This window comes from Rattus norvegicus, chromosome X (assembly GCF_021556685.1).
Source record: "Rattus norvegicus strain SHRSP/BbbUtx chromosome X, alternate assembly SHRSP_T2T, whole genome shotgun sequence".
NCBI lineage: Eukaryota > Metazoa > Chordata > Mammalia > Rodentia > Muridae > Rattus > Rattus norvegicus.
Window position 1 is genome coordinate 109,869,400 of NC_141554.1, and position 21,738 is coordinate 109,891,137.

Below are 21,738 nucleotides of genomic sequence, written 5' to 3' on the forward strand. Positions count from 1 at the left end.
AAGAAATACTCAAGTTAATAAAGTTAAATAAATATTGTTCCTCATGTTGCGGTGACCCCCAAGCATAACATTATGCCATTGCTACTTCATAACTGCAATTTGGCTACTGTTTTGAATAGCAATGTAAATATCTGATAGGCAATCCCCACAAAGGGATCATGACACACAGACTGCAAAACACTGTTATAGATAGTAATATATTTTCTGAGTCATAAAGCCAACATTTGAAGTGTTTCTAAGCAGGGGCAACTTTCACTGCTTATCCTACTATTTCATTTGGCTCAAATTGTACCCCTATGCTTTGTTTTAAAGAAGAAATTTCCCATCTAATTTAAACATTACATTACTATTATATCTTGCTAGGATGAAGACACAGAATGGTGTCATAGTCTTTCTAATTGCCTCAAAGTGCCTCTTACTTATTTGAAACCTGAGCAAACCGTATTGTGCAGTCTTAATGCGATGAGGAATTTTCTGTTTTTGTTTATATTTGTGAGTACATATATGATGATATGCTCATGATATATATATATATGTATATGTATATATGTATATATATGCATATATATGTATGTGTATGTATATGTATATGTGTGTGTGTGTGTGGGTATGGGTGTGTGTGTGTTCCTGTGTTCGTGTGTGTGCCTATGTTTGTGTGCCTATAGAGGTCAGAAGGCAACCTCTAATGTCAGTTCTTTTCTTTCACATTATTTGAGATAGGGTCTCTTAATATTTTATCTTCTATACTTGGTAGCGTAGATGTCTGTGTGCTTCTGGGGTTTATATTCCTCTGCCTCCCATGTCACCCTAAAAGCTCTGGAATCACAGGTACATGCTACAGCATCTAACTGCTCATGAGTTACACTTTACCCATGAAGTTATCTCCTAAGTCCCAAATCTTTTATTTTCAAAAATGATGATATAGAACTGACTTGGGAGTTCTTGGATTTTTTTGGAGGGCTTAAATGGGATAGGCTGTTGGAAATATGTATAAAGCTACTAACACGTGGGGCATTTGATTGCCCACATATACCACTATATTCTTTGTTGAAATGGACATAAAGAAGGAGCCGGAAACTCATTTTGATGGCCCTAAAAATACTTCAGAGGAATGAACAAGCTATTTGACAAGAGACTCTAGTGATAAGTGAGGAAATTTTTATATGTTTAAAATTATTTGGCTGCTCTCTCTTTTCATCATCAAGTCAGTAAGTATTTATTAAGTAGCTACTCTAAGACCATATACAAAATATCATGGTAGACAGAGTCATCTGTTAAACTCATTCTTCCTTCAAGGTTGAATTCTACTGAGGTGGCGAAACATGAAAAATTAGGTAACACAGAAGATGATTTGTTCAAAGCAATAATAAAAACAGGTGTCATGAAATGAAACATTATTTGACAAATGAGTGGTACACACAAATGCTCCAGGAGTTACAAGGAAATAGACATGAGAGTCAGGAAGTTATAATGCCTTTATCCCAACTATGCCACTGCTAAAATATCCAGAGTGCTTCCCTCTATCACGATTACATTTTTATTTACCATTTGAAATACATCCAGTCCAGTCATCTTCTACACAGGCCAACCCGCATTAACTCACACAAATATAATCATGTCATTCTTTTATGAGAGCATAGAGTTGCAAACTCACTGAGTCTACAAAAGTATGTATATTTGTTTGCTTATATATTTAACTTATTCACAAGTCCATGATTCTCAAAGAGGGAGTGAGTTGATATGAATCTTTTATATTCTCTATGATTTTATTTTAAAGATGGATACATCATGAAATATAGTGTTAAATACATTATTTATTAAAGTTAAACAAATGAGTGTAGTTGAAACAACACTTGATTTTTAGAGTATGAATTGAACCTCTGCTTAGCCTAAGCAACTGTTTGCCTTTCTGAAATATGTGTCATTTTATCTCTTTGAACTAACTGAAATGATCTCTGAAGTATTTGAAGTAAAAATCATAGTGTTAGATAAGAGTAGTTATTAGATTGCCTGTAACTGATGCTGATAGTAATAAAAAGTCATAGCAGTAGCTAACATTTGCTACATGGCTACTATGCGCTATGCATAGAACCTAGCTGCTTTCTTTCAACTCTAAGAGGAAATTTCTGTGAAAGTTCTATTATTATAGTCATTTTCCAGATAAACCAAGTCTAAGAAAGGTTGAAGAATTCACTCAAAGTCATATAACTTTGAGAACATATTATGAAGTGGACTTTATTGAGCCAATAATTCTGAGTTCTTAACAGCAGCACCAATCAACCTGAGGGGTGCTTATATATCACTAGAAAACAATTAAAGTAGTGAAAGTCAAACTGAACCCTCTGGAGACTCTAGTTCAGTTGATCTGGGCTGTAGAATCAGCACTGTCAGCTTTTAAAAGCTTCCTGGTTGGCCTGAGTGTGTGAGAACTACTGCGTTAGAGGCTACAGTGTTTGGAGCTTCGTCTGGACCTTGTGAAGCAGTAGGCTTTACATGGGGAAGAGAAAGGAGAGTATTCCAGATAGAAATTGCTTAAATAACACGGGTGATATTTTATTTCCTTTTTATTACTTGAGTACCTGATGCAAAGTCTTCTGATCAAAGCCATCCCATGCTCCCTTGCTTTCAACTTTCGATTCCCTCTCATCAATTTACCTTGCAACTTCACGTACACTAACTGTAACACTAACTCAGTTCATTTAGTGCTGCCAGTATGTGTGTGGGTCCATGACCTTCTACTGGAACATGAGTAGCTTCTCATGGGCCACATTCCTAAAGAAAAAAGAAAACAAGACAAAAATCCAGACTCTCCTTCCCCCAGTGGCCAGTGGCCATCAACTAGCTCCTCAGCTGTTGATGAAACTTTGTGAGTCTCTTCCCCATCCATGTGGAATTCTGATTGGCTTTATTTCGTTTGGGTTTTGTGCATCCACAACCACTGTAATTCTTATGTGAAAAAGCCCCAACACATCAGTCTTTTGCAATAGTGATGCACAGCCTCTGGCTCTTAGCATGGCAGAAATGAGTTATATACAGATGTTCCAGTGAGGAGTACGGACTTTAGTCTATTATTCTTTGCACTCCTCTGAGAGTCTCTGTATCATTCACTCTCTATTTGTGGATTACTTTTACATTGTTGTGATAAAAATACCATGATCAAAAGTAATATACAAATGAGAGCATTTATTTTGACTTGTGATTGCAGAGGAGGAAGAGTTGTATATGTAAGACTACTGATTTCGGTGTCTTAATTTTGTATCCTGCCACTTTGCCAAAGTGGTTTTCAGCTGTAGAAGATTTCTGCAGGAAACTAATGTCTATTTTGTGTGGAATGATATCTACAAACAAGACTATTTTGACTCCTTTATTTCCTTTTTTTTCATTCCTTTTATGCAGCTATCTTTTCCTTTTTCCTCTATCTCAAACTTCGAGCAGTATGTGGAACAGGTGTCAACAGAATAGGCATGCTTGATATGTTCGTGATTTTAGTGGAAATGCTTCAGGTCTCCATCTGGCATGATTTGGGTTGAGATGTATTCCTTCTATTTCTAGTCTTTCCAAGAATTGTATTGTTTATTATGAATGGATTTTAGGTTTTGTCAATTTTTTTCCTGCATTTACTCAAAGTGATTATATGATTGTCTTTTATTCTATTTATGTGCTAGATTATATTTAATTTTACAATGTTGGACCATAACTATATTTCTTATATGAAGTTAACTTGATTATGGTTAGTGATCTTTTTGGTGTTTTTGAATTCTGATTGTTAAGTACTTTATTGAGATATTTTTTGTATATGGGTTTATCGATGAGACTGACCTATAATAATACTTTTTTTATTGTGCCTTCATGTAGTTTAGGTATCAGTGTAATGTTGATCTCATAGACAGAATTTGGAAGTGTTATTTACTTTTCTATTTCATTAAATAAATAGCTAAGAATCAATTTTAGTTATTTAGCAGTTGGTAAAATTCTGGAGCAAACATATTTGGACCTGAGCTTTTTTCAATTGGGATATTTGTTTTGAAACAGGGTTTCACTATATAGCTCCTGTTGTTCTGGAACTCACTCCGTAGATCAGGCTGACCCTGAACTCATAAAGATCTACCTGCCTCTGCTTCTTGAGTGCTGGGATTAAAGGCATATGCCAATATGCCTGGCTTTTTGATGGAGATAATGTTTAAGTTATATTCCTTGTGATATAGGTGCTTATTTTTTAATCCCTTATGGATTTTACTTTGGTAGATTATATGCATTAAGTTTTCTCCATCCAGTCATAGTGATATATGACTTCATCAGCATTCAGGAGGCAGAGACAGGCAGATCTCTGTGAGTTCAAGGCAAGCTTGTTCTACATAATAAGTTGTCCAGCTAGGGTTGCATAATAAACCTGGTCCCTACACAGGGTCGGGGGAGGAAGGAATTAATTAATTTGGTGGAATATAGGTTTTTAAAGTATGTCTTTATGATCACCTTGATTTCATTGGTTTCCGTTGTTATAATGTCTCCTTTCTTATGCCTAATTTTATTCATTTGACTGTCCTCTTTTTTCTTTTATTCTTTTTATGCTGATTTTGTGCTTTAATTTAATATTTTAATTACTTTTATTTTTTAGCGTCCAGTCACTACCACCTTCCCTTTCTGCCCTCCCACGGGCATTCCCCTAACCCTGTCTCAAAGAGGATATCTCCACCTTCCAGCCGCATCCCTGCCAGGCCTCCGACTCCCTGAGACCTTGAAGCCAGACCAAGCAGTCCTCTGTTGTATGTATTTGTGACCTCTTACCAGCTTATGTATGCTACCTGGTTGGTAGCTCAATGTTTGAGAGATCTAGGGGTCCAGGTTTAGTTGAGACTGCTGGTCTACCTATGGTCTCCCCCTCCTCAGTTTCTTCCAGTCTTTGCCTAATTCAACCACAGGGGTCAGCAGCTTCTGTCTTTTGGTTAGGTGTAAGTATCTGCATCTGTCTCAGACAACTGCTTGTTGGGCCTCTTGGAGGACAGCCATGCTAGGCTCCTGTCTGTAAGCACACCATAGCATTAGTAACAGTGTCAGGCCTTTGAGCCTCCCCTTGAAATGGATCCCTAGCTGGACTGGTCACTAGACCTCCTTTTCCTCAGTCTCTTCTCCATTTTTGTCCCTGTAGTTATTTTAGACAGGAACAATCCTGGGTCAGTGTTTTTGACTGTGGGATGGCAACTCCATCCCTTCACTTGATGCACTGTCTTTCAAATGGAGGTAGACTCTACAAGTTCCCTTTTCCCACTGTAGGGAATTTCATCTAAGGTCCCTTCCTTTGAGTCCTGAGATTCTCTCCCACCTACCAGATCTCTGGTTCATTCTAGAGGGTCCCCCATACAACCCAATATTAGCCCTTCCTCTCATCCCAGTACTCCCTCATGAAAGTTCTCTCACAATTCCCCCTTTCCTCCTCTTTCCCTTTCTCTGGGTATCAACACCCCCACCCCCTCTACCCTCCTTCTGCTATGCCAATCCCCACTACACCACCCACCCACACCTACCTCCAACCTCAGCACATTAAGGAAATGTGGAATAGGCACATCCTCTTCCATTGAGGCCAGACAAAGCTGTCCATTTAGGGGCCTGTGATCCACAGGCAGGCAAGCAGGCAGGCTGGCAAGTAGGCAGGCAGGCAAGCAGGCAGTCAAAAGGTTCAGGGACAACAGCCCCTGCTACAGTTGTTTCGGGAACCCACAAGAAGGCCAGGCTGCTCATCTGCTACATATGTGCAAGGTGCCTGGGTCCAGCACAGGTTGGTGATTCAGTCTCTGGGAGCCCCCGAGGGTCCAGGTTAGTTGACTCTGTTGGTCTTCCTGTGGAGTCCCTGTCCTCTTTGGGTCCTTCAGTCTTTCTCTCAACTCTTCCACAAGACTCCCTGAACTCCATCTAATGTTTGGCTGTGGATCTCTCATCTCTCCCTAGGCTGCTGGACAGAGCCTTTCAGAGGAAAGTTATACTAGGTTCCTGTCTACAAGCATAATAGAGTATCATTAGTAGTATCAGGGATTGGTTCTTGCCCATTGGATGGGTCTTAATTTGAGGCAGTCAGGGGTTGGCTATCCCCCCCCCAGTTTCTGCTCTATCTATGTCCCTGCATATCTTGTAGGCAGGACACATTTTGGGTCAAAGGCTTTATGTGTGGGTTGCTGTCCTTATCCTTCCACTGGGAGTCCTTGCTGGCTCCTTCAGGAAGTGGCTACTTCAGGATCCATATCTCCCCACTGCTAGGAATCTCAGTTGGAATCACCTCTTTTGATTCTATGGGCGCTCCCAATCCCAGGTCTATGGCAAATCCTAGAGATTGCCCCCTCCCCAGCTGATCTTCCTTCTCTCCCATGCTCTCCATAGAAATGATCTCTCCCACCCTACTCCCCTCCCTATCCTCTCTTCTACCCCATTCCCTCCATGCATTTCCAATATCTATTTTGTTTCCCCTTCTGAGAAAGATTCAAACATTCTCTCTTGTGCCTTCCTTGTTATTTGGCTTCTTTGGGTCTGTGGATTATAGCATAGTTATCCTGTACTTTATGGCTAATATCCACATATAAGTGAGCACATACCATGCATGTCTTTTGGGGTCTGTGTTACCACACTTAGGATGATTTTTTCTACTTCCATCCATTTGCCTGTGAAATTCATGATGTCCGTTTTTTTGTAATGGCTGAATAGTATTCCATTCTGTATATATAATTTCTTTTATCCATTCTTCAACTGAAAGACATCTAGGTTGTTTCCAGTTTCTGGCTATTATGGATAAAGCTGCTATGAGCAAATTTGAGCAAGTGAGACAGTGTCTCTGTGAGATGGTGGAACATTGGGTATATGTCCAGAAATATTATGGCTGGGTCTTAAGGTAGAACTATTTCCAATCTTTTTAGAAACTGCCAAATTGATTCCCAGAATGTTTGTACAAGTTTGCACTTCCACCAGCAATGGAGGACTGTTCTTATGATGTCCTTTAGTCATCTGTTTTACCCTGGTGTTGACTGCATGATTCTCATGGCAGCAGGACTTCTCAGGAAGGTGAGAAGCTATAGGCCAGACAATGGAGGTCATGGTACTCTACCCTGTTGGCTGTGCCTCAGGCAGACTTCACTCTACAAGCTGTGTTCCAGTCAGACACAGGTGTGGTGGTGGGCAGATCAAATTAAGATAGGTGGTCAAACAGGGTTAAATGCTGGTTAGTTTTGGGACTCCCAAAATTTTCCACAGGGAGGCAGGATGCTCTTAGGATTTCACAGGGATCCTCGGGACAGATGGAGGAGCATGGCCAGAGCTAAACAATGGTGCCCAGGGGACAGTGTGTGCCAATCACCTCTTGCAAAATGTTTTTGATAAATGGACCCGCTTTTAGTTAAAATTTACAGGATTCTTCCAACCCTGTCAATATTTTCAAAGAACTAACATTTTGTTTCATTTATTCTTTATATTGTGTTTTTCTTTTGTGAATTGTTACTTTTTGATCTTGGTTATTTTTCTCCATCTACTGTTTTAAGATATTGTTTGTTCTTATTCATTTGTTTACTCATTTTCTTGGCTCTTTGATCATAGGAATTCATATCTATAAATGTTCATCTTTGGCTTTCTTCATTTGTTTTCCATAGGATTTTCGGTTTTTGTGTTTTCATTTTCCATTCAACTCTAGATATTTTTAAATTTTCTTTTTATTTCTTTGGTGATCCATTCATCATTCAATACCACGTTATTCAATCTGCACAATCGTGTTCTTTATTGTGGCATCTATAGCTGTTAAATAAAGGATAAATAGCTCATTCAATTCTCCTATACTTTTAAAAACTTGTTTTATGTCCCAATATGTGGTCTATTTTAGTGAAAATACCATAGTGTCATTTAGATACTCTTTAGATTCATTTGACCTGTGGTGTCATTTAGCTCTAATATTTCTCTGCTCATTTTTTTTGTCTGAATGATTCTCAGGTTTCATATTAAAGTTGCTAACTTAATTAATGTGTTTTTGGATAATCTATCCTATGCAATTGAGTTTTTGTGAGTTTGGTGCATTTAGGATTTTAATGTCTTCTTGCTGTTCTCTTGTTAAATATTAAATAAACTCCTTATCACTTATTAGTTTTGGCTTGACATCTATTTTGTGAGAGAATAGAATAGTAATTCTTGTTTGTTTCCTAGTTCCATTTGCTTGCAATACATTTACCTATCCTTTTATCCTAAAGTAGCACCCATCTTTCCAGGTGAAGTGTATTTTTTGGAGACAGCAAAATGATAGATTTCGTTTTTGTAAGATCCAGACATATACTCCAGTTTTTTGTTTGGGTACCTCAATTCATTGATATCTAACATTAATATTGAAAGATGTGTGTTGATTCTTAATTTATGGTACTTGCCTTCTTAGGCATTCTTTGCTTAACTATTGACCCAATATTGTTATATTTTCCTTGTCATCTTTTGAGTATGTTTATTCTTATCTTCAGTCTAGAGCACTCCTTCCAATATCCTCTACAGAGTTGGTATGGTGGTCATAAATTGCTTCACTCTGCACTTATCATGGAAGATAATTCCTTTCTTTCCATTATGACAGATGTTTTTTTCTGGGTTTTATCTGGGCATTTTTCTATGGTCTTCCAGAATGTGTAGTGCATCATTCTAAGCCCTCATGGTTTTTAAACTATCCCTTGAAAATTCAGCTGTTATACTGATAAAGCTGTTCTTTTATTCTTTGGTTTTTCTCTCTTACAGCTTTCAACATACTTTCTTTCTTTTGTATATTTTCATGTTATATGATGTGAGGAATTCCTTTTCGGGTCCTGTCTATTTGGTGTTCTTGGACCTGGATAGGCATGTTTTTTTTCCAACACGTAAGTAATTTTCCTATGATTTGTTGAAAGTTTTTTTTTTGTGAGATTAACATGGACTTATTTCTCTTCTTATATGCCAATAATTTATCAGTTTGTTCAATTTATAATATTCCAGAAATCATACATTTTATTGTCTTTTATTTTGTTAGATTTATCATTTTATTTGATTGAATAATCTAATTCCTCTAACTTGTCTACAAGCACTGATATTCTGTTTTCCACTTGATCCTTTCCCTTGGTGAGGTATCCCACTGAGCTTTTTATTTAGACTTACTAAAATTTCACTTCTAATTTTGTTTGAGATTGAGTTTTCTCAGAGTTTTTAATTGAATTCTGTTTACATATCCTGAATTTTTTTTTATTTCAGCTTGCTGTATTTTCTTGGTCTCCGTTCTTTGGTTGGCCTTTATTCGTGTTCTCTTTGAGATTCATGAGCCTCATTGTCCACATATCTGTAACTGTTAAATTGAGCTTCACTGTCTCATGTGCTCTCCTTTCTAGTTTGCTTTCTGTTAATGTCATAAAACATTTTGACCAAAAACAACTGGAGAGGAAAGCATTTATTTCAACTTACAGTTCCAGGTCGCAGTCTATCAGCTCAATGTTATATCCTATAGGTAGGGAGTAATGGAAGGCTGCATTGGAGTTCCTAACTAGCTTGACCCAGGCCTGCAAATGGCAGGAGCTTTGCGTTGCAGGGCAGGGTACTTGTGGGGGAGACATGCAGAAACACTGAGGCTTAGCAATGCAGGTCCACAGATAGCAGAAGCTTGGGGTTTGAGGGAGGCAAGGAAGAGTGGGTTTTATATTTCTGAGGTTGAAGTTGGTTTACTGTACCAGAGTTACTTAGATCCAAGTGCAAAGATAAGACTTTTTCTGGGATGCAATTCCACTTGGGAATTTTTCACATGATTTCATAGTTTCAGAAAGAGATGGCTTCCACACTGGTTGCTCCAGGCTCATCTGTCCCCATCCTTCTGCTGCAAGTCAATGGGACACTATTTGCTAGAGACAGCAGGTTCTTCTTCACCCACGGAGTAGACTGAAAACCTGGAAGTTCCTAAGCAGTCGTTTAAATCTGGAACTGGTAAATCAGATTATCTGGCTGGGAAAGCTTGAATGAAAAGAATTCCCAAAAAGCTCCTGAAATGGCCTCCTTGTCCTTTGTGGTACAACACTTGTCATGGGTCTGTCTTTACAGATCCTTCAGAAACATTAACCTCTGATCAGTACACTGAAGCAAGAAGCTTATTTTGACTTTCGGCAGCCACTGCTACTGATGTTTAGTGTAGCCCCCTGCAGTATCCCTTAGGGGATAAAGAACTTAAAAGAAACTTTCAGTAAAACAGCTGCTGAATAACTCTTCTCTCTGAAAGACTCAATGCTGTAGAATTTTCAGAGAGGGTCACCTTGATTAGGAATATTTTAAAGTTCTGCCATCACTTGATGTTTGTAAGTCTGTCACTTAAAACTCGGCTGGTAATTTACTTCCTACAGACAAATTAATCTTCTGACTGAATTATCCATTGACTCAAAAATTCAATTATCCATTTTGGAAGTGCCATTTTGGAGTTTCTGGAAATGGGTTACAGAAGAGGCCATGAAGCAGAGATTCTCAGTAAGCTGGTGAGCAACGTCTTGGCACCTTGGCATCTTGGCATGACTTCCTCTAATTGGCTCAGCTACAAAGGCTTATGGTTTTCAAATTGGAAGATCACCTTGGGCCAAATGCAGACACACAGAAATTACTTCCTTGTTCTCCACTTTCAACTGTCTGCTCACATTCTAAACACTTTGACAAACTGTATTTTGGTCCAGGCACTATTTACATCTTTGTAGAATTTGTCCCCAGATTTTCTGCATCCATGCCCTTGATGAGTAGGTACTTGTTTGAAGGAATACAGTCTATGAAGGGGAAATGCTATATTTCTGAGAAGCAAAATATTAATATTCTTGTCAACTGATAGTCACACTTATGCTAATGCACAGCAAGGAGAGATGTTTGAAAACTATTAAAATTATAGTTATTATTGTACCATGATAGTCATGAGGCAAAGTATGCACCAAATACCAATGAAAATTCAGAATTCGAGCCTTCCATATGCTGCTTTGTAATGTGCATGATCCATGCTAGATTTATGAGCCCTTTTTCCAACTGAATTTGTTGGGAAAATTTAATAAGGTAATGAATGCTTATGATGTTTATCATATTGTACACACCCAGGAAAAATTGTCCATTATTATTAGACTAACATTTTAAGCCCCTTCATCACTACTACATATTTTTAGCAACCTTCATGAAATATGCTCAGTGTTACCTTTGACTTCGTAACTCCCAACCCCACCTACTAGTGTAGTGTCCCACTTGTCCACATCAGTAAATCCCTAAACCATATGTATCCAATTTCTATTCAGTCCCTTTGGACAATGTTTTCTATGATATGGTAGGTGGTATTTGTATCTTTGTTAAGAGAAAAGTGAGGGCTATAGTATAAGGAGGTCAATAAGCAGAGATTTGAGTAAATGATTTGGACAAAGCATCCTGACCTTTGAGGGCTGGTTATGTATAGTAGTTGATAGGACAGTTTGTTTCCACATGAAATAAGTCCTGGTTCTCAGATTTCCACCGTTTCCCCTGGGCCATGCAGCTGCAGACTACTACCTGAATGAAAGAAGGATTTTTGCCAAATACTTAAGCAATTGTTTTCTTCAGAATTTCTCCTGGTCTTCCGTAGCCATTTCCAACAAATCTAGCTACAAGTCTATCTACACACCAGGGACAATAAAATGATCACAATTCCTCATATTTCTAAATACTTGTGAGAATATAAGGAGAAATGGGGGTATCTTCCTGGAAACATCATTCAGTAGGGTGAGACCTAGGACTGTTTGGAGTCTAGTCCAGAGCTCTCTGTACTCTTGGTAATGCTTTGGAATACGGTGTGCCTTTACTGTGAAATACAATGTTGTTGATTTTGATTTAGAACAAACCATATCTTAAATGGAGATTTTATTCCCTCTTGAAAATGTTCCATATAAAACAAAGCAAAACTACAAAAACAATGGAAGTAGAAATCTCTCTTCATTCACACGCTTTCACCACTAATCCCTACTGCACTCATAATATTTTTTAATTTTTATTGTATAGGGCAGGTTTTCCTCATATATATATTTTTACAAATAATATCATATATGTACATGTGTATATGTGTATATGTATATAAGATATGTCACATATAACATACACAATATATTACATATAACATATAAGATATTATATATAACAATACATTCTATGTTACATGTGTGTGTTAGAATCCTGTAAGCATTACAGAGTCTAATTTACCTTATATGCATATGCATGTGGGTACTCTTGAAAGCTGGAACAGGATGTCACAGCCCTGAAGCTATACCATTTTGGGAATCTCTTGCAACGATGACTTGAAAGATTCTTGTGTGAGGCACTGAGGTATTTGTTAGATAGTCTGTGTTTCTTTATAGAGTTTTTAATGATCTTCAGTGTTGTTTATCCCTGCTTACTCCTTTCCCCGACATATTGCTCTCCCTCTCCCTTCTCTGACAAAATCTCTCCTGCTGTTTCCATTTCTTCCTTTTTAATATTCATCTCCCCAGATACTTACTCTGATAGTGTTACATGGCTGTGGATCTTGTTCACCTAACTTGGCTGCCTTTTCTGGCCACAATAGGAGAGGATATGCCTAGTTGATATGCCAGGGTAGTTTGGTACGAAAAGGGTACCTCTACCATCTCAGAGATGAAGGGAAGAGGGAGGAGGGGGGATAAGCCATGTAAGAGGGAACTGGCAGGAGGGGCTGTGATCTGGATGTGAAGTGCATAAATAAATTAATGGAAAATATTGTCCATGTCCCAGTTTTCATATCTGTAGAGAAGCCACTTCTCCACCTAATCACCATATGGCCCCATTTACTTTCCTGTTTGCTGAGGTTACTTAGGGTTTTATCCAAACATTCAGATCCATAAATGAGAGTGAACATGTGCTGTTTTCCTATCTGGGTCTGGGTTACCTCATTTACCATAATATGTTCTAGTTTCATTCACTTACCTACAGATTTCAATTTTCTATACAAATTTCAGTTTTCTTCTAGTATTCTATAGTGTATATGGACCCAGTTCTGTTCTCTATTTCACAGTCAAATGGTACTTAGTTTTTCCATTTTTCTAGCTATTGTGAATAGGGCAACAATAAACATCAGTGAGCAAGAATCTCTGGAATAAGGTGCCCTCTGAGCATATGGCAAGGAGTGGTTTAACTGGGTGTTATGGTAGATCTATTTTTAAGCTTTTTAATAATTCTTCACACCAATTTCCATAGTGGCTACGTATTTGCAGGCCCAGCAAGAACAAATGAGAATTCTCTTTTTCCCACTTCATGGCTACCATTTTTGTCAGTCATTCTTGATTTCAGCCACTGTGATTGTTGTAAAATGAAATCTCAAAATGGTTAAATTTGCATTTCCCTAATTGCTAAGGAGTTTTGAACACTTAAAAAGATATTTCTTATGCATTTCTGTTTTCTTTTGTGAACTCTCCTTATCTCAATAGCACACTTTGAATTGGATCATTTGCTTTCTTCTGTTTTTTTGGTTTAGTTCTTTATATATTTTGATATTAATCCTATATCAAATATGTCTGACATATTCTTCCCTACTCTATAGACTTTCTTTTTACCCAGTTGATTATTTCCTTTGTTGTACAGAAACGTTTTTAGTTTCATGCGGTTCTCCTTGTCAATTGTTTGCCTTAATTCCTGGGAAAATGGAGTTCTATTCAGAAAGTCCTTTCCTACACTTGTATACTGTAGGGGACTGCCTCTGTTTTCCTCTAGCAGTTTGAGTATCTCAAACTTAAAGTTTTTATCCACTTGGTGTTAGTGTTTTGTGCACAGCAATAGATATGGGTTCCAATTAATTCTTTGATAAGTGGACATCCTGTTTTCCAGCAGCATTTGTTAAGAATACTCCATTCTTTTTGTTTGTAGTTTTGGCATCTTTGTTCAATATGGAATGGTGGTTGTTATTCTTTGTATTTATATTTACAACATCAATTTCAACTCATAGAATTGTCTGCTTTGTGCCAATATCATATGCGTTTAACTCCAATGGCTTTGTAGTATAGCTTGAAATCTGGTATGGTAATCCTTCTAACACTGTTCTTTTTGTTCATAATTACTTTGGCTCTCCTGGATTTTTTTCATAATTCCATATGAATTTTAGTATATTTTTCCCAATTCTGTGAAGAACTTTACGGAAATTTTGACTGTAATTGTGGTGAATCTGTAAATTGTTGTTCTTAGAATGCTCCTTTTCAAAATATTAGTTCTACCAATCCATGAACATTGGAAGTTTTTACATTTTCTAGTGTCTTCATTCACCTCTTTTTTTCTAATATATAGTATTTGGTGTACTGGCTGGCTTTATGCCGATTTGATGTAAGCTAGTGTCATCAGAGAGGAAGGAGCTTCAATTGAGAAAATGCCTCCATAAGATCCAGCTGTAAGGCATTTCTGTTTTCAGTGATTGTTGAGGGAGGCCTAAACCTATTGTGGGTGATGGCAACTCTGGGCTGGTGGTCTTGTGCTCTATAAGAAAGCAGGCTGTAAAAGCCATAGGAAGCAAGCCAGTAAGTGGCACAACTCCATGACCTTTGCATCAGTTCCTGCCTCTAGGTTCCTGCCCTGTGCCGTTCCTGCCCTGTTCCTGTGCTGACTTCCTTTGATGATAAACACCAAATGTGGATGTTTGAGCTGCATTAATCCCCTCCTCCTGAACTTACTTTTTTGGTCCTGGCTTTTCTTTGCAGCAATAGAAACTTTAACTAAGACACTTGCTTAGTTTTATTCCTGGATATAGTATTAGGGTTATTGTATTCCACATGGTTATTATTGCTGCCTTTTTTTATAGGAAGGTTTTCTATCCTGCCATTTTGCTCAAGATATTGATCATTTCTAGAAGTTTTCTGGTGGAATTTTTTTTTGTTATCTTCTATGCATAATATTATATCATTGGCATATGAGATGATTTTACTTTTCTTTTCCTATTTGTAACCCTATAATTTCACTTTCTTGATTTATTGCTCCAACTAGTGCTTTAAGGACAATGTTGAAAAGGGGGTACAGATGGAGAACAGGCCTATTTTCATTTCAGTTTTCAGTGAGATCATTTGAGTTTTCTGCTTTTAGGTAAATATTGGCTGTATATTTGACATATGTAGACTTTAATATGTTATAGTATATTCCCCACAGTAACATTCCTCCTTGGAAAAGACATGTAGAATTTTGTAAAACATTTTTGTATCTATTGAGATACTTATGTCAATTTTTATGATTTATAACATTAATTGACATGTTGAACCATTATTGTATTGCAGTGTTGATTTTGTTTTGAAAATATAGGGGTATTTCCAATTCTGTGGTAAGCAAGAAAGCTTGTGAATGGGGAAAGGGCTAGATGTATGTGAGCTGATGGATCAGATGTGCTAGTCAAACTATGCTTAGGAATGTGAGGATGGTGTAGGTTAGTTGGAGTCTTGAACATACAGAAGGTTAGACTAGTGTACAAACATTGTGACGGAGGCTAGGCCCAAGGGTTAGGAATAGTATGTACAGACATGGTCCTAAAGACTTACTAAGCTGAGGTTCTGCACAAACCTTTCTCCCAGGACAAGCTTGAAAGTTTTGATAATCATACATTCAGGATAAGTCCAGAGATATTCACCACGTAATGTGCACAAGCTGTATTACACCTGGAGGTTGAATGTGATATAGCTCAGCTAGAGTCTGACTCAGTAACTAGGCTAAATTTGTGCCGAGGGTTTGCAACCAGGGCTAGACCTAGAGGTTGGAAATAACATTGGAAGCCTGGGATCTATAGAACTGATCATATCGAACCAGCTGATCTGGCCTAGGCCTGGAGACTATATGGTATATGTATGCTGCCTTTAGGTATGAGTCCCAGACTGGTCTATTGCACAGTATGTAAAACCAGACCAAAGCTAAAAGTGAGGAACTTCACAGACAGAACTCACCAGACTGAGCTGAGAATACAGAATATCACACTCATGCAAACTGAACAGTTAGCAAGGACATATAGACCTTAAATTTCAGAAGGAAAATGGATGAGCAAAAAACAAAAAAAAACTCTACATAAAATGTTCTACTTATACACAGCAAATGAACTGGTTTGGGCTTTATAACAGTTTCATCTTAGAATCATAAGTTGACTTTATGGTTTATACTCCATACCCAGGAGTTCTTTATCTTATCCTAACCCTATTCTTTTTCTCCATTTACATTATCTGTCTAGTTCTTAGAAGCACTTGAACTTGCATATTTTCTTGCTTCTTAAGTAGAAAATGCTAGAGATGAAAACACTAAGTACTGGGCATAGAGATTTAGGTAATATTCTCCTATGAGGGTGAGAAAAAAGTCAGTGGGAAACACATAATAACTTCTCCCAAAAGTATGAAGAAAATGGGCATTTGATAGTGACCAACACAAACAAAAACAAGAAAGAAAAGACTCCTGGGCAGATCAATGAACGACATCAGGTAAAACTACAGAGTTTAAGAATAAAGGCAGTTTCCAGCAGGTTCCATGCGATCTCAGCAAGAGTAATTGTAGTGTTTTGGTGATTGTTGAAGCCAGAGGAGACCCAATTAAGAAAAGAGCTGCTGAGAAAATGAAGGCATTGAGATAATTTTTTTTTCACAAGGACCACATTGAATGGATGGACCAAAGTAATTGGTCTCCAAAACTACAAAAAAAAAATTCAGACAAAAAGGATATTTTTCCTCCCCGACTATATTTTTGTGGAAGGAAGGAACAGATGTTTATAAACTAAAATGGCAAGGAGGAGAAGGGTGACTAAGGAACCAAGCCTTGAAGGTGTCTGAATGTTTATGGATACATAACACGCAGGAAACAGTTTCTTTTAGAAATAAGGGGCAGTTTGTGTTCATCCAAGTCTGCTAGCATGGAATATGGGGTCAGTCACCGATTTGCTCTCTCTCTTTCCAGTCTTGAATGAGGATGAGACAGGCAGGGAATACTTGGGTAACTAAGAGACTGAATGTCATTTGTGGCAGGAACATGAACCTTGTGCTCAGATGCAATCTAGGTGCCAGTGTGGTTCTCTTTTCTGTTGGTTCTGCAGTTGCAGTAACAAGAAATGTCTCTTATCTCCATAAGTTAATGAGTTTGGGGAAGAAATTGTTTACTAGAATGGCAGGAAGGGCAATGCAAATGGTCCTTTGAGAAGCTCAAAATGTACCTAGAGGCTGTGAATCTCATTTCAAGGGGCAAACATCCTGCCTATCAAACAAAAATTTCTAAGAAAGGAATCTAGAATGTAATGGTATGCTAAATAGAGTAATTTTCTGGCTGTTATTCTATCCCCTGGAACCCTTCCTGGAGGTGTGCATACTGGGACATTGTATTATGAGTGTTCACAGTATAATAGTTCTATATTTCTGTTAGTGGCATAAAATAGGGATTTAGTTGTGGCATAAAATAGGGATTTAGTCGTGGCATATAAGCATCATATCATACTACCTGCCTTTGAGGTACTAATGGCCCTGACCTTTAGAACTTCTTTGTCATCTAGCAAAATGAGGGATGCTTTGTGCGTAGTGATGCTGCAGAAACCATGCTTGTTGTTCTTCCAAAGATCACTGCCCATGACTTTCTAGTAGGATTTTAATACAGATTCAACACAAGATGGTTCTGCTTATTAATCTCTCTTAGTGAAAACACTAGCACATGTCTCGTGGTAGTCAAAAAATTTTCTTTGTGAAGGCATGCCAAGTTTAAGTGTGATAGTAGGTTAGTTCACTGGATCATTTGCCCGTGGAAGGTATTGTACTGTAGAAACAAAATTATACCCTCTGCCCAGGACTTGTAAGGTTGAAGTTAATTTTCCACACTTTGGGAAGGATCATTTTTTTTTGTTCAGAATGCTGAATGAGGACAGAATCTAAAAGAAGATTATCACAGGTAGAATGTTCTGCACAAGGAGGGGCTGCAGAATGGGAAGGAACTCATTCACAAGTGAGTAAAATCACACAGAAAGAATGAATAGTTCTCAACTCAGTTGCACACAATCTTTTTAAAAACCTTGTGTTGGTCCATCCTTCATTTCTCATTCAACTGCAGTAGGTATAAAGATTATAGCACAATAGCTAAGGACCATGGTCTATTCAGTGCCTTCTTCCAACCGTGACAAGAACACCCAGCGACATGTTACTAGTGAACTATGTTACTCCTCGTGACATTAACTGTTGAATTGCTTAAACATTATAAATGCTGTATTCACGCATACTTCTCTAGCTGGCTTCCTGTAAGGGGATTGGAGAAACCTCTCTGGGGAAGTACTATGTAATTTAGATCCCAATGATGAGCAGAAGTTTGGCAGCAAGGCTAGAATGGAAGAGAATGGTCACATCTGGAAATAGCATCAATAAAGATACCTGAGAACTTGATGAATGGCCATGGGGTATGATGAACAGGTAGAACGAAGTATTATTAGATGGTACTATAGAGTTGCAAGATTCAGAAGCACATAGATATAACTTGTGGAACTTAGTGTCTTGAAGGCACAGTCATTGAAAGGAAGTTCATAAAGTTCAAATATTATGCTCAAAATAGCCATATGTTCATTTGTGCAATACTCCCAGTCACCTATTAATTAACAGCCATTCACAAAGTATGCATAATTATCTACTGTATAACAAATGCTTTGAAATATTGAACCATTTACCTCCCAGATCGATAGAAGTTACAGGTCACTATTCCAGTTTAGGGATGTTAATCAGTTCTCCTCTTCCAATATTATCAGTTTCTGTTTCTTTCCAGTATTGTTAACTTAAGCATTATGGTGGTTTAGAGAACAGTGTCCAGTATCGATAAAGCATCTTTCTGTCATTCTAAAATATATTTTCTGAGTGTGTCCTTAAGCTCCTGGTGGGCAAGATTAGGAGTGAGAAAGGAAGCTGCAGCTGTTTCTTCGTGCCAGTGAAGCAGCATTTGGGGGAGCTTTTGGCTTATTTTCACAGCTGTCTTCTCAGCTAGATTTGACAAGGAGTCTGTAATTGTCATTTGAAGGTCGGTGGAAGCTGCTTCCTTCCTCTTCTCTCTTTTGAGACTTCCTTTATTTAGATCTTGTTTTTCCCCTCACTGCTGTGTTCCATTTTCCCATGTCTTTTTATTATTCAATTATCCCAGCCATCTCTTTGAGCATGGCTATGTGACTCGGGGTGATTGCTTATAGAAATGTGAAATCAGACCTGTGCTAAGGTAGGCCACCCTAACCTGAGAGTGAACCTTAGCAGGCATCCCAGTTATGTTACAAAGATTATTTAATGTTGAGAAACTTAAGCCAACAAAAACAAAACAAAGCAAAATGATTTTCTTGTCAGTATTCCTCTGTAAAGAAGTCTTCCCTATCTGCTCTGGAGTCCAGAGTGGTGTCACATTTCTCTGAATTGTTTAGCATATTCTTATAGGAATAAGAAGCACATGATTTATTTCTTGATCACTTATTAAAGTACTTATTTTCCACTTCTGTGAGTATTAGTTTTGCTTCCTCTAGAAATGGTTTGTGTCTCTGCTTAGAGTCTATCAATATTAAAGATGAGTTAAAATGGCAGGCATTGCCTGTGGCTTCCATTCCCCTAACTGAAACATTTTGTCTGGCCTCAGTAGGAGAGGATGTGCCTAGTCCTGCAATGACTTGATGTCCCAGAGTTGGGTGTTCTCCAATGGGGAGCTCCCCTTTCTCAGCGGAAAAGCAGAGAGGAGAATATGGGAGGATCTGTGTGAGGGAGGGAGCTGGAGGGGGGCTGCGATTGAGATGTTAATTAATTAATTAATTAATTAATATAATGGCAGATATATGGTTTACCTATTCAGTGATTACTTGATTTCTTATCTTATTCTACAAAGCACTGTAGCCCAAAGAAAGAGCTTTACATTCCTGTTGTTGATTTTAAGAGATAATTAGAATTTTTAATAACATTTATACTCCTAACTTTTCTTTCCACATGGCATTGTGGAGGTGTGGATTTGGAAAATGTATTTACTTTGTGTATCTCTCCACATTATACGAGAGTATTTTTGTCTTGTTTCCTTATTAGGCAGAATGAGAACCAAAGTTTTCTTAATGAGTCGCTGTGTCCTCTTCTGGTCCTTATACCTACTGAAAACGCCCAGAAGGAAGAGGTAATCCTAACACGATAAGATAACAATTTAGAGCAATAGGGATGTGGTAAAAACGAAAGAGAAAGACATCAGCTGAGACCAGAAATTATCTATTAGATCTGTGGATTGTTGTGAGGAAATTGTAAGATCAAAGGGGCTGGCAGCCTGTGAAGGTGGAGGTATCCTTTACTCTAGGCAGTCTGTGCTTCAGACACCAAGAAGACTGATTAAATTGTGGTTTTTCTCAGGCCAAAGCTTGATGAGACCAGTAGTAGTGAAGAAAGAGAAAGACCCAATAAAGTAAAACGACAAAAGCAAAGCATAAAAGGATGTATTAGCTTCTTATTACTGTTGAAAACAAATGTAATAATCTTGGTAGCTTAAAAGAGCACACATTTATTATATTTCAGTACAAGACACCAAAAGTCTAAAACAAGTACTTGAGAAAACAGGAAGCACTCTTATTTCTTGTTGGAGACTGTAGGGGACAATTTATTTCTTGCTTTTTCCATCATCTAGAGCAATGATTCTCAACCTGTGGGTTATGCCCCCTTTGGGGGCTGCATATCAGATATTTACATTATGATTTATAACAGTATGAAAACTACTGTTATGAAGTAGCAACAATATAATTTTTTTTTGGTTTGGGGTCACCACAATATGAGCAACTGTATTAAAGTGTTGCAGCATTAGGAAGTTTGAGAACCATGACTCTAGACACTTGCCAACATTCCTTGGTTTGTGGTCCCTTTCCCATTTCAAAGACCAAGTTACATATGAAGATAAACCTTGGTGAACAGCATACAGACAACATAAGAGATACATGATAAAAAGTGAATAGGAGCCAATACACTTATGAAGATGTAAAGTAATTTGTAAACTTTATGGCAGAGATATGCTATTTCAAAATAATTTTAGGATTTCTAATATATGTGAATACGTTCCCACATATAAATTGTTTATGTTAGAGTAAAATTTAGTATTGCTCTTTTCTGTGATTTCAGATATAGCGTGAGTTAAAGTTTGTGGAGGTTCATGGATTGATGTCTATATGCAGGTGAGGGCAGTCATAAGATGAGACAAGGCCTGTGATTGGGCAGTGAAAAAGTAAGGTGGGAACAGAGTTTTGGAGAGAAGAGAGAGAGAGGATGAAGGAAGAAACAAAGGTGGAGGAAGAGAAGGATGAAGTACCCCTGTGTGGCTTTAAATAGCTATAGGTAGCTATGAAAACATAAGGGATGGATAATTATAGAATATTTTGTCTTATCTAGGTGGGCAGCTTATATCAATATTAATTGGTTCTGAGTTTGTTGTGGGGTGAGAATTTACTGATATAAATCTGATCGATAAATTACAAACTTCTAGCTTTTGATTTTACTGGGTTACTGGGAATTGTGACTATAACCACAGGGGGTGGATGGCTGAATGGGGCCGGCAGTGACTCCCACCATGGTACCTAGAAGAGCAGTTGCTATTGGGGTTCCCTGTGGTGGTGAGATTGCCCCAGAGGACAGAGAGTAGCTGGAGGTAGCTGGTATGGTGTGTAGTGTGCTGTTTCATTTCCCTTTTTAAAATATTTACTACAACAGAAGTTGTCCTTATATTCATGCTACTTCTTCCCAAGCTAATTGCTAGGTGTTTAATTTGTTC

General features: G+C 37.9%; 1 protein-coding gene across 2 annotated transcripts in view; it reads left to right on the forward strand.

Moving 5' to 3' along the window:
- Il1rapl2 (interleukin 1 receptor accessory protein-like 2) overlaps positions 1-21,738 on the forward strand; it is a 1,310,993-nt gene that overhangs the window by 247,519 nt on the left and 1,041,736 nt on the right.